This window comes from Condylura cristata, unplaced genomic scaffold (assembly GCF_000260355.1).
Source record: "Condylura cristata isolate star-nosed mole 26May11 unplaced genomic scaffold, ConCri1.0 scaffold00027, whole genome shotgun sequence".
Taxonomy (NCBI): Eukaryota; Metazoa; Chordata; class Mammalia; order Eulipotyphla; family Talpidae; genus Condylura; species Condylura cristata.
Window position 1 is genome coordinate 23724953 of NW_004567128.1, and position 17074 is coordinate 23742026.

Sequence of the window (17074 nt, forward strand, 5' to 3'; positions counted from 1 at the left end):
TCTCCTCCAGGGCAGGCGGGAATCGAACTCATGCGGAAGTGGCTTTAGCTTCTCAGTGCTGCGCTTTAACCCGCTGCGCCACCAGGGAGGGCCCCGATTTCTCCACTTTTAATCAAATGTATTGTGATGGAAAGACTAGTAAAAGTACCAGTTGGCTTTTACAAGAAGTTGCCTGAAAACTGCCAGGCTGGGACAAGGTCATGCATGACCACCCAGTGGGCTTCTGTCTGTGGCTCCCTGCAGGGTAAACAAAAGATGCTCAGGCTTTTGCACCAGTCACCTGCGGCCTTGAATGCAGGAGGCACTAAGGAGCATGGACTGGGGTGTGCATGCCTGAGGGTGGACACCTGGTGTCCAGGTGGGCACGCGTAAGGGGCACACCTGGGCCTGGAGGCTGAGTATATAAGAGCGCATCACAAAGGCTGGTGTGGCAGGGGGCGATGTGGCAGAAAGTGGCAGAGAGAACCCAAAAAGAAAGTAAAACTTGCGTGGCGGCCAGGTCGCTGGTAGCACCCCCTCCCCTCTTCCCTGTGCCTAGTGCTCACAGCAAATAGCGCGAAGAGCTCACTGAAAGCCCCTGAGGGTTCTGGACTCGCCTTGCCCATCTACCCAGACCCATAGAAAACCTGCCACCCTCGTCGCCATGCCACCCACCCTCAACACCCACTTCCCACAATTTCCCCCAAATTTTCTCAGCTTACTCATCTATATTGTCTCCCAGAGAGCTACTCAATTTAGGATCCTTCTCTTCTGCCCTCCAAAGTGACCTTTCTGAAAATTTGACCAGAGAAATGAGGAACAGAAACTAAGCCATGAAACAAACCCCTTTGATCTGGAAAAGATAAATGCAACCCCCAGCAAAACCGACAGATCCCAGCTGGTGCACAGCAGTGGTGGTGCTGTGGGTTCACTGGCTGGCAGTGTCCCTGGCCAGGGAATTATTTTCATTTTGCAGGCTGTGGCAGACCTGGAGAAAACACTCTACTCCCTGGCATAGACTCCAATGAACGTTTCACCCATTGCTTTGCGTGCGGCTTGATGGTTTTCTCGACCTGTTGTGATCCTAAGTGTGAATCTCGGGGGGTTAAATTGTTTTGTGACATGCAGCCTGATTTTTTTTATCCAAAGCTTTACCTTCTATGTAAATAACTTGAGCATATTGCCTTTATACAGAAACTATCGTCTTTCTTTCTCTCTCTATGTATATGCTCATGTTGTAAACCATGTTCACAAAAAAATGTTATATATGTAAGGAGCATCCCACCCCTGTTTTTTGTGGTAATTGCTTTTAAAGAGCAATTTAGATCTGATAAGTAACCAATAAGCCCACAGTTCCACATAAGGGAAGTATTCACACCATGAAAATGCATAGAGCAAGGAGATCAAACCTGGCAGTTTACACAGCACATGTGCAAGCTGCAAGCTGAACTTGGGGATACAGTTTGTGCTGTGGAGTGTGAGATGAGAGTAGATAGAGCAGGTTGATGGTGACAGTTGCGGGTTGTTAGATTCTTATTACACACTAGTGAGGTCCTGCTCATGTCTTCATACCCATAGCACTTGCAGTGGGTTGAACAGTGGTCCCCCAAAAGATATGCCATGTACTAATCACCAGAATGTGCGGATGTGAATTTTTTGCAGAGTCGGGGAAAATGTAATGGATGATCTTGTGGTAAATGATCCTCAACTTAGAATGGCTTCTAAATCCAAAGACAAGTATTCTCAGAATAGAAAGGGGGCCGGGCCATGGAAGGGAAGGCTATGTGAAGGTAGAAGAAGAAACTGGAGTGATGGAAAGCTAAGACATACCAAGGTGTGTCTGGACCACCAGAAGTGGGAAGGGGCAAGGAAGGACCTTCTAGAACCATCAGCAGGAGTGGAGCTCTTATGATGCCTTGATTTTGGACTTCTGGACTCCAGAAATTTCAGAGCATCAATTTCTGTTGTGCTTAAACCACTCAGATAATGGCAGTTATGGCAACTCCAGGAGACTAATATACTATTTCATATTATGCTGGTCAGTTGGACCTCCAGCTGCCAGTAACTCCTTTTCTTTTTTTAATGGTATCATTTATAATTATTATTTTAATTGAGGTAGTATTGGGGTACCCATCAGGTATCACCACATTGAGCATTCACCACCAACTCACCCATATTCCACCAGAACAGTTCACTGTCCTTCCTTCCCTCTTTATTCCTACCACTCTTGATGTTCCAGTTCTGTAGTCAGCTATCAAGGATTATTTTTTAATTAACCATTGTTTTTACATCTTTGTTAATTGGGGGTTAATATTTATCTGTTCTCTCAGGTGTAGTCCCTGTAGTTGTTCCACAACCATAGTACCTGTGATTCACCACCACAGTCCCATGTGCTCTTCTGAAGGGTTCGTTTTTATGTTTGTCTTTATCTGAGCCTTGGCTTAGTGATTTTATATTCCCCATATTAGTGACAACATTCGGTATTTATCTTTCTCTTTCTGACTTATTTCACTTAGAATTACCCCTTCAAGCTCCTTCCATTGCTTCAAAATGCATGAATTAATCTTTTTGATTGCTGAGTAGCATTCCACCCCCCACATATACACCACATATTCCTAATCCACTCATCTGTTCTGGGGCATTTCAGTTGTTTCTATAATTTAATTACAGTAAATAGCACTGCAATAAGTTCAGGAGTTCAGGTTTCCTCTAAATTAGTGTTTTTGAATATTTTTTATTAGTTATCTGGGAGTAGAATTACTGGGTCAAATGGCAGATCCACTGTTTAATGTTTTGAGACACCTCCACATAGCTTCCCATAGGACTGGACCAGCTTGCACTCCTGCCAGTGTAAGGGCTCCTGTTTCTCCAGATTCTCACCAGCACTTGTTGTTTCTGGTCTTTTTTGAGATGGGCCATTTTCACAGGTGTGAGACAGTACCCCACTGTAGTATTGATTTGCATTTCTCTAATAATAAGTGATGCTGAATTTTTTTTCCCCCCATGTGCCAGTTGGCAGTCTGAGCTTCTTCTTTAGAGAAGTGTCTGTTTAGTTCTTCTGCCCATTTATTGATTGGGTTATTTCTTTTGTTTTTGTCAAGTTTTACGAGTTCTTTGTAAATCTTTGGTATCAGTCCTTTGTCAGAGGTATATGTGCAAATGTTTTCTTCCATTCAGTAGGGTGTCTTCATTTTATTTATGGTTTCTTTCATTGTACAGAAGCTCTTCAGTTTCATTAGTCCCAGCTGTTTGTGTTCTCTTTCCTTTTCCTTGCTGTTGGGGATAAATTCCTAAAGGCATCTCTAAAGCTTCTGTTGTGAAATGTTTTGCCTATGTTTTCTTCTATGTACTTAGTGGTTTGAGGTTTTACTTCCAAGTATTTGATCCATTTTGAATTCGTTTTTGTGTTAAGTGTGAGACTGTGGCTTAGTTTCACTCATTTGCATGTGGCTTTCCAGTTTTCCCAGAACCACTTACTGAAGAGGTCTTCCTCTTATTCCTTATTCCAATGTATGTTTCTGGCTCCTTTGTCATAGAATAATTGTCCATATATATGTGGCTTTTTTCCCCCTGAGTTGTCAATTCTATTCCCATTGGTCTCTGTGTTGTTTTTGTTCCAGTACCAGGTTTCTGTAGTTATTATGGCTTTGTATATAATTTGAGGTCTGGAATTGTGATCCTCCATTCCCTTTTTTTGTCAGTCAGGATTGCTTTTATTCTTCAGGGTCTTTTGTGATTTTATATGAATTTTAGTAGTGTTTGCGCCAGTTCTTTGAAAAATACCATTGATATTTTTATTAGGATTGCATTGAATCTGCATATTGCTTTGGGTAGGATGGATATTTTGACAGTATTGATTCTCCCAATCCATAAGCAGGGAATATTTTTCTCTTTCTTTGTGTCTTTTTTTTTTTTTTAACACCTTGTCGTTTTCTTTGTATAGCTCTCTGGCCTGCTTTAAGTTTACTCCGAGGTATTTAATTTTTTGTGTAATTATAAATACGATCATTTTCTTAATTTCTCTTCTATCTCATTGTCTGTGTATAGGAGGACAACTGATTTATGTTTGTTGATTTTATACCCTGCCACTTTGCTAAACTGATTGTTTTGGTTATTAGTTTTTCTCTGGACTCTCGAGGGTTTTCTGGCTATATTATCATGCCATCTGAAAATAATGATCGCTTTATTTCTTTCCCAACTTTATTCCTTCTATATCTAATTTCTCTAGCTGGATTTTCCAATACTATGTTGAATAGCATTGGTGAGAGTGAACATCCTTGTTTAGTACCGGATTTTAATGGAAAAACTTTTGGCTTTTCCACACTGAGAAAGATGTTAGCCGTGTGTTTGTTGTAAATGGCTTTATTAGGGTAAGGTATGTTCCGTTTATCCCTAGCTGTCAACATAAGTGGATGTTGGAGCTTATCAAATGCTTCTTCAACATCTGTTGATATGATCAAATGGCTTTTATCTTTCTTTTTGTTAATGTGGTGAATTACATTGACTGATTTTTGGATGTTGATCTACCCTTGTGTTCCTGATACGAATTTCACTCATCATGGAATGCAATACTATTTAATGATTGCTGGATTTGGTTTGCTAGGATTTTTACAGCTTGAAGGGTCTCATGGGAGATGGCAAGGCCTCAGGCCACTCTGGCACCCTCCCCAACATAGGTCCAGAGTCTCACCAACCTGTGAACATTCATAGGGCCTGGGTAGGAGGTTGAGAGACCTCTGTAGGTCTAGGTAGGTACTTGCCTTATTTTTCTACCGTTATTGAGGTAGTATTGATTTACAGCACTGTATATGATTCAAAGAACTGTGTAGGTTCACATCTCTTCAGGTGTATGTTGCTACATCATACCCATCACCAAAATACCCACAATCTAGCATATACTTTGGGCCTCATCCCTGTTTTGCTACCCATACCACATTACCCAGAGGCTTCCTCTGGCTGCCAGTGTCTGCTCTGTCCATTTGTTAAAGTTAATTAAGTTGTGCTGGGAAATGTGTGCCTTTGCCTCAGTAGCCCTCATCTAAGGACAGGTGAAAGTCAGTATATGAAGACACCAGCACCTTGTCCCCTAGTGGGTAACTCTGAGGCACACCTCCTGTTTTTGCTTCTAGAATCTAACTTCAGCTCTGTCAAACTAACTTTCAAGCTTGCTTGACAGATTTTCCCTAATGTATTTTCCCTCTTCCATTCTCAGCTTCAGTTATCTGCTTCTCTGCCAGCTTTGTTTCTTTCCTCCAAATCAAAATATTCTGTTTTAAAATTTATATGTAAATTTCTTTTATTGAGGTAACACTAGTTTATAATATTGTAAGAGTTTCAGGTTAATGTAACAGCTCTTGCTGGATCATTTCCCAATTAAATGATTTCTACTTGATGCTTAACTCAGGGTTTCCTTCTGGGAGGAACCCAAAGTAAACCATAAATACAAAGGAAATGACACTGTCCTATCCTGGTAGCTTAGAGAAGGTATCTCATTGATGTGATGTCTTAGGCATTTTTCTGGGCTGTTTTATAAAAGAGGTTTGATTCTGTCCTTTACCAACAGAAACCTATTATCATTAAAAATCATTTCCTCAGAGTTCTATTTTTCTGCAAGCTCTTTTGGGAAAAAGTTGAATTGTGATCATTAATTTTCACGTCGTATTATTTTATTCTATCTACTATTCAATAATGCTACATCCCCTATTTGAAAGTTACCCAGAGCAGCTCTTAAAGTTCTCATCCCATGAAAAAGGAACTCTTCTGCACTGCTGGTGGGAGTGTAAGCTAGTACAACCACTATGGAAAACTGTTTGGAGTTTCCTCAAACTGCTAAAATGGAGCTTCAATATGCCCCAGCAATCCCACTCCTAGGTATGTACCCAAAAGATACAAAAACACTGATTCAAAAAGATACCTGCACCCCCATGTTTATTGTTGCTTTATTTACAATTGGAAAGACAGGAAAACAACCCAAATACCCAAAAGTGGATGACTGGATTAAAAAGATGTGGTACATATACACAATGGAATATTACTCAGCAACCAAAAAACAAACAAACAAACAAAAAAACATGCCTTTTGCAGCAACATGTATGGAGCTGGAAAAATCATGCTTAGTGAAATAAGCCAGAAAGAAAAGTAAAAGTACTAGATGGTTTCACTCATAGCAGGAGTATAATGGACCAGGAAAGAAAATAGCAATAATAATGAACAGCTATATACTAGAGACATTTTATGGGGGTGGAGTGGGGAATGGGATCAAAAAACAGTGGGTAGAGGGAAATGCACTGGACTACGGTGATGGCACATGGGTGATTTGGTGATGGGAAGCCCATGGGGATTACAACTGAGATGGACAAAGACACAAAATGATATAAAAGTAAACTATTATATTATTTAAAAAAGTTCTCATTCCATGAAAAGAGTTTTTTGTCACTGTGTATAGGGACAGAAGTTAAAAACACATTACAGTGATGATTTTGTAATATCTACACATATTAAGTCATTATGTGGTTCACCTAAAATTAGCATCAGGCTATATGTGAATATTGCCTCAACTAAAAATAAGTAAAGAAAATCTAAAGGCCCACTTAAAGGTATTAAGATGCTTTAGAAGTATAATACTATACTTTATTCAACCATTATATTTAAATTTTCCATTTTTTTTTCATTTAGAATTTCATTTAGTGTGTTCCCAGAGAAATTTTCCTTTACTATTATTTAAATAAGCAAAAAATAAATTCCCAAGTGGAGAGAAAGGTAGATATTTTCCCTTATCATAATTTTCACAGAATACAAAGTTTGTCCTGATATTCAAAAATGTTTTTCTGGTTGATGTTTATATTAAATGGTTAAGTGAATCTTTTCCAAATATTGGAAAAAACTTTAAAAACTACTGACTTCATTGCTCTTTTTATGTCTTCTCAAAACACCTAGGAGATGGACTTAAGGTCAAGTAAACAAGTTTGCAAACAGAAGAAGTCCTTCAGTGTTCTTAAAATAAAAACATTTTGGTGCAGTTCTACCCTGGTGTAGCCCAAGAATTTTAATTTCAAAATTATTTGGAAATAACCGCATAGTCTCTGAAAATATATCTGACCTTTTAAAAATGTGCTGCCCACACTGTTGACTTTTTTTCCCTTAAAAATATAGGAAATAATGACAAGTGTCAGGTTAGTTGAAAAATAATTAACCGGTTGTGGAAAAGTCTGCTGAATTCATGCTACTACAGTATGATCTCCATAAAAAGGAAAGGATCCATGTTCCAGGCCCCACTGAATGAAGGATGGATCTGAGTGAGGAAAAGCTGCAGACTTGGCTGAGGCACATGGAACAGACATGTGAAGCAGGGTGTGCTTGCTTCTCAGCCTTAGACTTGCACCAGAGACTTGGGGGACATGGAAGGAGACATGTGAATTGGAGACATGTGAATTGGAGACATGTAGAGACACTTGGAAGGGACATAGGGGAGAGACACGTGGGGAGGCTGACCGTGGCAGCCTATATCTTGACTTGGGCTCTGATTTAGTATCTTTCATTGCAAAGGTGCCGGCCTCTTCTGCCCTTTTCTAAAGTGGCAGAATGTGCTCTTTTCTTGACTTGTGGCAGTCTTATGGGCCTCAGTGGCTCTGCTTTGGGCCAACCTGTTTGTCTGGGCATTTACATGTGAGGGAATGGCTAACTTTGGGTGTTTTCTTGGAAATTATTGCCCTTTGTTCTGTCCTCCACATGCACACTATTTTATTCTTTCACAGTAAGCATATATTGTCTTTTATGTGGTAGATAATAGAACCCATTTATAGTGTTCAAGTTTGGGGATTCCAGGGTACCCCTCAGTCTGCATGCTAACAAAGCAGCCCAAAAATATCTATTTTCCCTATTAAAAAATGAATTAATTTCTCTTTAAATTCTTATTACTCATTACTTAACAAAAGACTTTTGGGTCCATGTATTCAATGAAGAAATCTTTGTGGGAATTTCCATAGATCTTCAGAATGAAGTAGATGATCCTTCTTTCTTCCATTTATTAATTTATTATCAAAAATACCATACACTGGGAAAATGTGAGCAATTTTTTTTATTAATAAAGCCATGTAGTATATTCACTTTAATCTTTAATAAAAATTTACAGAGGTGGACAGAAATATAATATTTCAATGACCCATTCTCATTGTCTGTGTTCACAATGAGTTGAATGTTTATCCTTGTGTTTCAATAGAAGGAAACGAAATATTTTTTTTTATCAAAAGGAGGCCATTTGCTGACATGTGAATTTGTATATGATTTTTTAAAATATTGTTGAAAAGTGCATAGACTGACAGACAAAATATAAGAGAGAAATTAAACTGAGATATTTGTATTGGAGTACAAAATCCAGGAATTAAGGAACTGATTGATCCAAGGAAGAAACCTAAGTTAAGATTCCATTATTGTGTCAGCTTGGAAGGAGGGAAAAGAAATCCCATCATCTAGATCTTATCATAAGTGCTGGTGCAAATAAGTTTTCAGTTGAGGTGATGAATTGAATTTAAAGCAGCATAAAGTACTTTATTAATAACTTTTAGATATTTTATTACTTCATGTGGCAATCTAGCCAGACATCACAAAATAAAATGGAAAACCTCGGCATTTCTGCTGCAGAAGCAACTATTTCACATGACTTTTTTTCATTTCTAGACTAATCTACTATCAGTATGCTCTCCCAATGACTTCCCTATGATTTTTAATAGGTTTTAGATGACTTCTTTTTACATTTGTGATGCAATTTCAGGTGTATGGCTATAACACTTCTTCCCAATTATCCTTGGGGATGGTGAGGATTTATAGTCATGATAATCATAATAATTCATCGGCCACTCTGCAATGTATCATCATTCTTACGCAGTCCTGTCAAATATGATTGCTTGTGCTCATTAGGAACTTGGTGATTTGCTTTTCCTGAGTGGGTGCTGGGAGCTGTGGTATGTGTACATGTGGGACAACACCAGGCAGGCACTGTTGAGTGGCAAGCAAAAGCCGGTTTAGATAGCTCTGGGGCCTCAGCTAAGTGTGTTCTTAGGTCGAGCACATAGGTTTTAGCACGTTGGTCTCATTTAGCTGTCTAGCCCCAACAGTCGGAGATACCAAAAAGAATTACTATTCTTCAGTCTGTGTCAACCCACCAGGAACTAGTGCTGTCAGTCCTCCCCCAGCCAAACCCTAAACTTAGCCCCTGCGTTCTAGTTTATAATCGCCTGTGTAAGGGATTTCCACGATAAATGGCTCATAAAAATCTACCTTTTCACACAGTACTTTGTTTCCAAAGTTTTGTAAAGACATTTTCAAAGAGAGAAAGTCCAAATTTCTTGCACAAAGGAGACTGGGACACCTTGCTGTCTGAGGTAGGTGCCACAGGGAAGCAGATTCTTAGGTCAAGCTTTTCCACAGGATTGGATTGTTTGAAGCAATGTGTGAGGCAAGTTTCTTGTCAGCACTCCACAACAAAAGACCATGATTGGTATGAAATAGGATCTTAAGAGCATGTGGTCTGGGGTGCGCTGTGACCCAGGTCTAAATGAAATGTTTCCAGTAGATCTTCCACTGTTTGTCATTGTTCACGGTATTTGTGGAGAAGGAAAACACTGAACAGAAGAGTTAGATGCTCTTGTACATAGAGAAGGCCTTAGCAGATTACAGTCAAAGCCGTCTATCTGCGTCAGCAGCCTGGCCCTAGGGAGACAGCGCTGTTTTGTTGCCATCAGCTTTGCTTTCCTGCTGTCTGCCATTTCTGAGCCTCACAAAAATTATGGCAGAGTTACAGACACAACTCTGTAACTGTACTTAGAATGGCTGCCAGAGACATGTTGGTTAAAATAATAAAAAGAAACACAATAGAGATTTTTCTCAGGGCTTCTTTCATCAAGCAAATAAATCTGGAGAGTGATTGGTTTTAGAGGTGATGTGAGACACCATAATTCAGTGCATTTCCAGATACAATTCTAGCTGATAGTTTAACAATTCAAATACACATGAATCTTGTCCCCCCCCTCCCTCTTACAGATTTAAGTTTTATGATACTAAAAACATCAATACTTGTGTTTAGTGAGAGATATTCTGTCTACAGGGCTAATGTTTTATGGCAACTCTATAATCCCATCAAGCCTGGTCAATGTCCTTACTCCTTGGGGAGGTGGGCCCCAAATGTAGGATTATAAAGAACAGAAATGGTATCAATTCGTCAGATTGAACCCATTGTAACTCTCCATGACAAGGCTCCAAATTGTATTTATGTCTAGGATCAGCTGAGATGAACTCCTGTTACCTTACCAAAGTCTATTTACACCATAAAAGCATAATTTTCAAGCAGTTAGCAACATGATTCATATGCCCATAATGTGAACCCATGCTGAAGATTTATTAATTCATTAATGAGAGAATTGGCAAGATGGCAAAGAGCTGGTTGAAAGAGCATTTTGGGGGCACTGAGTGTAGATATTTAAAAAGGACATTAAAATAAATTGCTATTAGATACAAAACTGATTTATTTCCTATGGGATTATTAAAAAAAAAAAACTATAACCTTTGGAATTTCTTTTCCCACTGGATAGAAGTTATTTGCTTCATTACTGGAAAAGATCTACAAGTGAGCACACAACTTCATCGAATCTGAGTCAGTAATTAATAGTAAATAGCAAAGTCAAACGTACATTCTTGTATGTAAGTAAACAATCTTTAGTAAATTTGTTATGACATTGAACGGACTGTATTTCCGAATTTGTGATATTTTTTCTTGAGACCTTTTTACCTTAATATGACAGCTCTAGATTTAATTTGCTCCTGCTTTCCACTCTGTTCTTTTTCTTTTTTTAAGATTTACTTATTTATGCATACAGAACTGGGGTACAGGCCAGAGGTGCAGGGGCAGTGAGAGGATTCATCAGAGATAGAGTGGGGAGTAGAGTAGGCCAACTGATGAAGTGCACTGCTGAGGGGAGAGGCGGGCGGGTCAGGAGAGGTCTGCCATGCCATGTGGATCATCTCTAGGACTGGGTATCGAACTTGCTCTAAAGAAGCCACAGCCAGCTTCACAACGCTGCGCTCCAACTCTCTGGGCCACCAGGGAGGGCCCACCTCCCTACTCTTGACCCAGTTCGATTTAAGACTCTCAGCCTCTGCCAAAATTCATTTCCCTCTCTGTCAATAGGAGTTTCATCATTTTGTTTAACTGCTGCTTCACTCTGCTGGGTGTCTTGGCTGCCACTTCTGCTCCTCTGGCCATCCTTGGCTATTACTGCTGCTCAGCTGTTGATAGGCACATCTACAGCCTCTACAGATGCGCTGGAACCTCTATGGCTTCTCTTTTCTAGACCAACTACCTGTTCTCAAAAAAGAAAAATCCCCCCCCCCCAAATAGATTTGAAACATTTGCCAATTTTCATGGTTTCATTAACTGCACTATGGTTAATTTCAAGTTCCCTACGTAATGACACCCAGCTAAGCCGACCCACACCAGTTCTGTATGCACAAATAAATCTTTTAAAAAAAAAAAAAAACTCTTGGTATCTTTTCTGATGCCTTTCTATGTTCACAAACCCCATAACCTTATTCATTGTGGGGAAGAGCTAGTTCCAGTAGGATCCAGAATGGTGCTCTCTATGACTGGCCTTCCCAGTCTGGCCTCCACTTGATTTGTGTCTGAGTCTTGGAAATGGAAAGCTAGAAAAAAAAATGGTAGTTTACTAAAATTCTAGGAAACTGCCTCAGGAGCCCTACTGTGGGATACTTGAGTAGTTTGAGCCTGTTTAAAACTGCTGTAACTGTAGGGGTTTAATGTGTATGTCAATGATATGTATGTTCTTTGTTGCATCTAAGATTCCTATCGTCGGGGCTTCTAGGCTACCCATTTGCCAGAGGGCTGGGAACCGCCCCCACATTCATACCTTGTTCTTGCAATATCCATATTCTTGCCAGTTCTAAATGACAGAACAACCTGTAGAATTTAACTCCTTGGTTACGGGTAAACTTGACCAACTTCAAGGTTGCCTGTCAACCTCCATTTTCTCTGAGGAGTTGCTCATTCACCGAACATTACTGTACATCGCCTGGAATGTTTTGTTTTCTTGGACCTCCCCTTGTTTCTTTTGTACTTCAGTTCCCAAGTGCTAAAAACAGAGCTGCATCTACCGTCCAGCTGTGGATACAATGCATTCGGCATAAAGACCAGTAATTTTGATTCATTTTATATGCCTTTACAGAGATGGTTGGAATTCTGCAAGTTTCTGTTGCCTACAGCATTATGCCAAATCAGAGTCTGTAGGGGTCTAGCCACATAGCTGTAAGCTTGGGAAACTTCCTGTTTATTACACTCTTCACACAATAAGCATGGCCATGGTCCTCTGCTGGTCCATTCACGGCCTTTTCCAGACTAGGCACATGCTCTTTCCTCTGTTTGAAAGTAGCTCTGCACTGAAGCATCCATCAGATGTGGAGAGAAGAACATGAGTTCAATTTCCGCGTACATTCCTAGCGTGTCTGACCGAATCCACTTTCCTATCCAGAACGATACTGATTATCCAGCTTGTATGCTGACTCTCAACTACACCTTTAGCCTCGATAAGAGTCTCTTTAAAACAGAAGCATTTCCAGATCCTCCTTGCCAGTGGAGATGCTACGATGGTGGTGTGGTTTTCAGAACTTGAGAAATGTAACAGCTGGGCATTAGACCCATGTGGCTGAGCTGGCCACTCTGTGCCCCATGTCAGATGGCTGCACCTGGCAAGTGAACTGCAAACATTTTGGAGCAGCCTATTGCCACAAATAAAATGATTTTCAATAAAAACTACATAGCCCCTGTGACATTTTTAAGTTGACATGTAAAACATTTACTTCCAACCTAAACAACTACAAGGGGTAAACTTTGTTATACTATAGGTATTTATATTTAAATATAAGATGTTTCCATTACCCTTTTGAATAGGTCTTAGTGTGCTTGGACTGCTTGGACTGGGGTGGCTTATAAAGAACAAAACATTTATTTCTCACAGTTCTGAAGGTCGAGCAGTTCAAGATCAAGGTGACTGCAGATGTGTCTGGTGAGGGCCAGACAAATGGAGAGAAGCATGCAGAGAATTCTCTGAGTCTCCTTTGCAAGGCACAAAAGAAGGTTTTGACCTCTTAAAGGCCTTAACCATCATATTTGAGATTAGTTTCAACCTATGAATTCTGGAGTGACACCAGCATTCAGACTATAGCAGAATTAGCCAGAGGAATCAGAATTGCAGTGATTTGATACCAGCTAGCACTGATTTTAAAAGTCCACAAACAAGCTTTTTTTTTTTTTTAAAGATTTATTTATTTATTCATATAGAACTGGGGTACAGGCCAGAGATGCGGAGGATGAGAGGATTCACCAGAGAGAGAGGGGAGCAGAAGAGGCAGATCTACGAAGTACACCGCTGAGGGGAGCGGCGGGCGGGTCAGGAGAAGTCTGCCACGCCATGTGGATCTCCTCCGGGGCAGGCGGGAATCGAACTCATGCGGAAGTGGCTTAAGCTTCTTAGTGCTGTGCTTTAACCCGCTGCGCCAACAGGGAGGGCCAAACAAGCTTTTTTAACAGAGAGAAATTTTTCATTTTTTCTTCATTTTGTTGAACTTCTTGTTCCATCCTGTTTCCTTGAATAATAGGGTTTTATTGTAATATAGTCTTGTGTTTGAAAAAAATATTAATCATTGTATTATACTTTCTCCAGTGCTTATATGCTTATAAGCATTCTTTTTATTTCCCATGACTGCTAGGTTTTAAATGCATTTATAAATGCCTTTTGGACTGAGTCATTATAAAAATTAGTTATTCCCAACTGATCAAAAGAATATAAATATATTTAAACTTTGTTAATCATTAAACATAAAAGTAAAATTTTCTTGAAAATACATTTTCTAATATAGTAAATGGGGACTTTAAAATATTGTATGTATATGTACATAAATTTTCTTTAGTACTAGAATGAAGTAAGTCTTAGCATGATTTATCCCTATTTTTAAAAAATTATGTGAGCCGTAAGTAGGAAGAAAGGGGTTTGTTTTATCATTTTTTTCTTGGTTGTTTGTACTACTTCTAGTTACATACCAGAAAATCACATGGGGATCTATTTTCAAAAATAATCTTAAAATAAGTTAGTACAAAAAAACTTAAGTGTATTTTTGGCTGACAACTCAAAAACCTGATAAAAAGTTTTGAACTACCTGATTCACAAAAAAAAAAAAAAAAAAAAAATTGTGACCCAGCTTGAATTCTTCTCTTCTTCAACATCAACCCTAATTATTTTTCATTATACATATGTTTGACATTTTGGAGATTTTTCATACCACTGGGTAATACACCAGAGTAGCGTTGGGGAGAGAGAAGAGGACTTCATTTTTCTATAAAGCAGCAAAGAGGCAATTGTGCAAGAAGAGAATAGGAGGAAATGTCATTGCCAGGCTTCAGAGGCAGACAACACTTGCAAAAATTGAAGATCTAGACACTTCCCCTTAAAATCTGTATACCCCATGGAAATTCTTGATGTACTCCTGAGATTTGTCCCAGTTCCAAGACCACTGAATCTGCTATTCACATTGCCAGATTTGGCAAATAAGGTGCAGAACATTTAGATAAATTTAATTTCATATAAAAAAATAATCAGTGTAAATCTGTCTCATGGACCATGACAAAGCACTATTTGAGACATACATGTGTTTGAAAGTATTCATTGTTTATCTGAAATTCACATTGAACTAGTTGCCCTGCATTTTACTGCTAGTGCAAATTACAGTTACAGTTCTTGGGAGGTGATCTCTTCCCTACAGATAATGAAACTCCTCAAGAGCAAGTTTGTGTTATGCTCGTGTTTATAGCTTTGTTTCCTCAACACCTAGCAGCCACTAAACATCAAGGAATACTATTGAACACTTGAATGAAAGAATAGTTTTCATAGAAAAGGTGTTCTGTAAGTGTTTGTTGAATGGAAAAGAACCAGTCTTGTCTTGGTTTCTTGACAATAGGTTTCTGGATTGTCCTTTCAATAACATTTGGTGCTCTCCTTGTGAATAACCAACTGCACCTTACCTTACTACTTATCCAGCCTCCTAGATAAATCCTTCATTAAATGTTACATGCTCCATTTACTGAAAGAACACTGCTGAGAGCCTGTTTCATTTAATACTAAGAAACTTCTGGTAGAATTTATAGGAAACACTTTTATATGATCTTATTTCTAAAAGAACACTGTGCATTTGTCCTTGCATAAATTTGCATGCCTAGATATTTACTTCTTTAATTCTATATACCTGTGTATAGCAGTCGTTTTACTTAGTTTCCATGTCTCTACATGTGGAAGAAACTTCCAATGCCTTCCTAACAGCCTTGAATAAAATCCAAACTACTTACAAGACTATACATGATTTTGTCTCTGCTATCTCTCTAATCTCAGCTTCTACTCTTCTCCCCATCTTTGACTTTGTTCTAATCACATTGATTCTCACCTCAGAGCTTTGCATTTGTAGTTCTTTCTGCCTGAAATGTTTTCCTCAAGAACTCTGCTTGCCTTATTTGCTCACTTCAGTAAGGTCTTTGTTCAAATGCCACCTCCACAGAGACACCTTTTGTGATACTCCTGATTTAAATAGCTCTTCTCATTCATGCAGCCTGAAGGTTGTTCCTGTTTTTCTAGTTGTGACTGGGATTTCTGTTAAACATGCTTAAGGAAAAAAACTCAAATGCTTCCATGTCCAAGTTTGTTAGTCCAAACAGTAGGGGCCTCAAGAGCAAAGTCTCTGTCTCACTATCACCTTATAAATCTCATGAGTGTTTCTGACTAGTGTATCCTTAAGAGATAATTTTTTTAAAGATTTATTTATTCATACAGAACTGGGGTACAGGCCAGAGATCTGGAAGGTGAGAGGATTCACCAGAAACAGAGCTGGGAGCAGAATAGGTAGATCGACGAAGTACACTGCTGAGGGGAGCAGCGGGCAGGTCAGGAGAGATCTGCCATGCCATGTGGTCACCTCCGGGGCAGGCGGGGATCGAACTCATGCAGAAGTGGCTTTAGCTTCTTAGTGCAGTGCTTTAACCTACTGCACCACCAGGGAGGGCCAGATTAGTGTATCCTTAATCACATGGAAAATCCTTGCTTCAGGGGAGTTTGGGAAATGTAATTTTTAATTTTCCACTTGCTGACCTCAGCAAGATATAGGAGGGAGTGGTGCTCTCTGGTGGTGCAGAGGTATTCAACGTTATCAAGCTGTCACCAGCCACTTTGACCTGAGTTTGACCCCTGACCAGGGAGGTAACCTACATGGCACAGGAGACCTCTCCTGTCTTTCCTGCTTTCTCCTCAGCAGTGTATTTCAGTGGATCTGCCTGTTCTGCTTCCCAACCACTCTGGTGAATCCTCTCACCTCCCCACCTCTGGCCTATACCTCAGTTCTTGTATGCATACATAAATAAATCTTAAAAAAAAGGATATCCACTACAACTATGTGACCATTAAAAAATAATGTTTAAAGAATATTTATATGTGAAAAAGCTTATAAAAAAGTAAGAAATATATTGCTTCTATTTTAAATATTATAATAATATGTCACATATATACACAAATTGGAAGACTAGATGTTGTCAATGGTATTTCTGAATATGTTGAAGGAATAAATTCTTAAATAGAATAAGACTGGAGACATGATACAAACGTGATGGGATTAGGCTTGGAGAAAGGTCATCCTCTCCTAAGAGGCTGGGGAGGACACAATAAGGACGATGTTCAATGACAAGTTGAGGGTGGGGCAAGTAGCAATGGAGTGGTTCTTAACTCCATTTGGTTGGAGTTGGCCTCCATTTTTGCTGTGAAATAAGGCAAAGCCGTTACTGAGGATAGAATGGGAAGCAGAAGAGTTGGCAGTGTTGGATTAATGATAAAAAGATATAGGGGGAGGTACAGCCAACTTTTGAGACTCAGAACAGTGGGCAATGAGGGCCATATTGATGTAAAAAAAAAAAAAAAAGAAACCTACGTTGTTGAGGTCATTTCTCCAATGGGACTCAATAGCCACAGAGGCTGATAGTGGTTTGGCAGGTCAGACT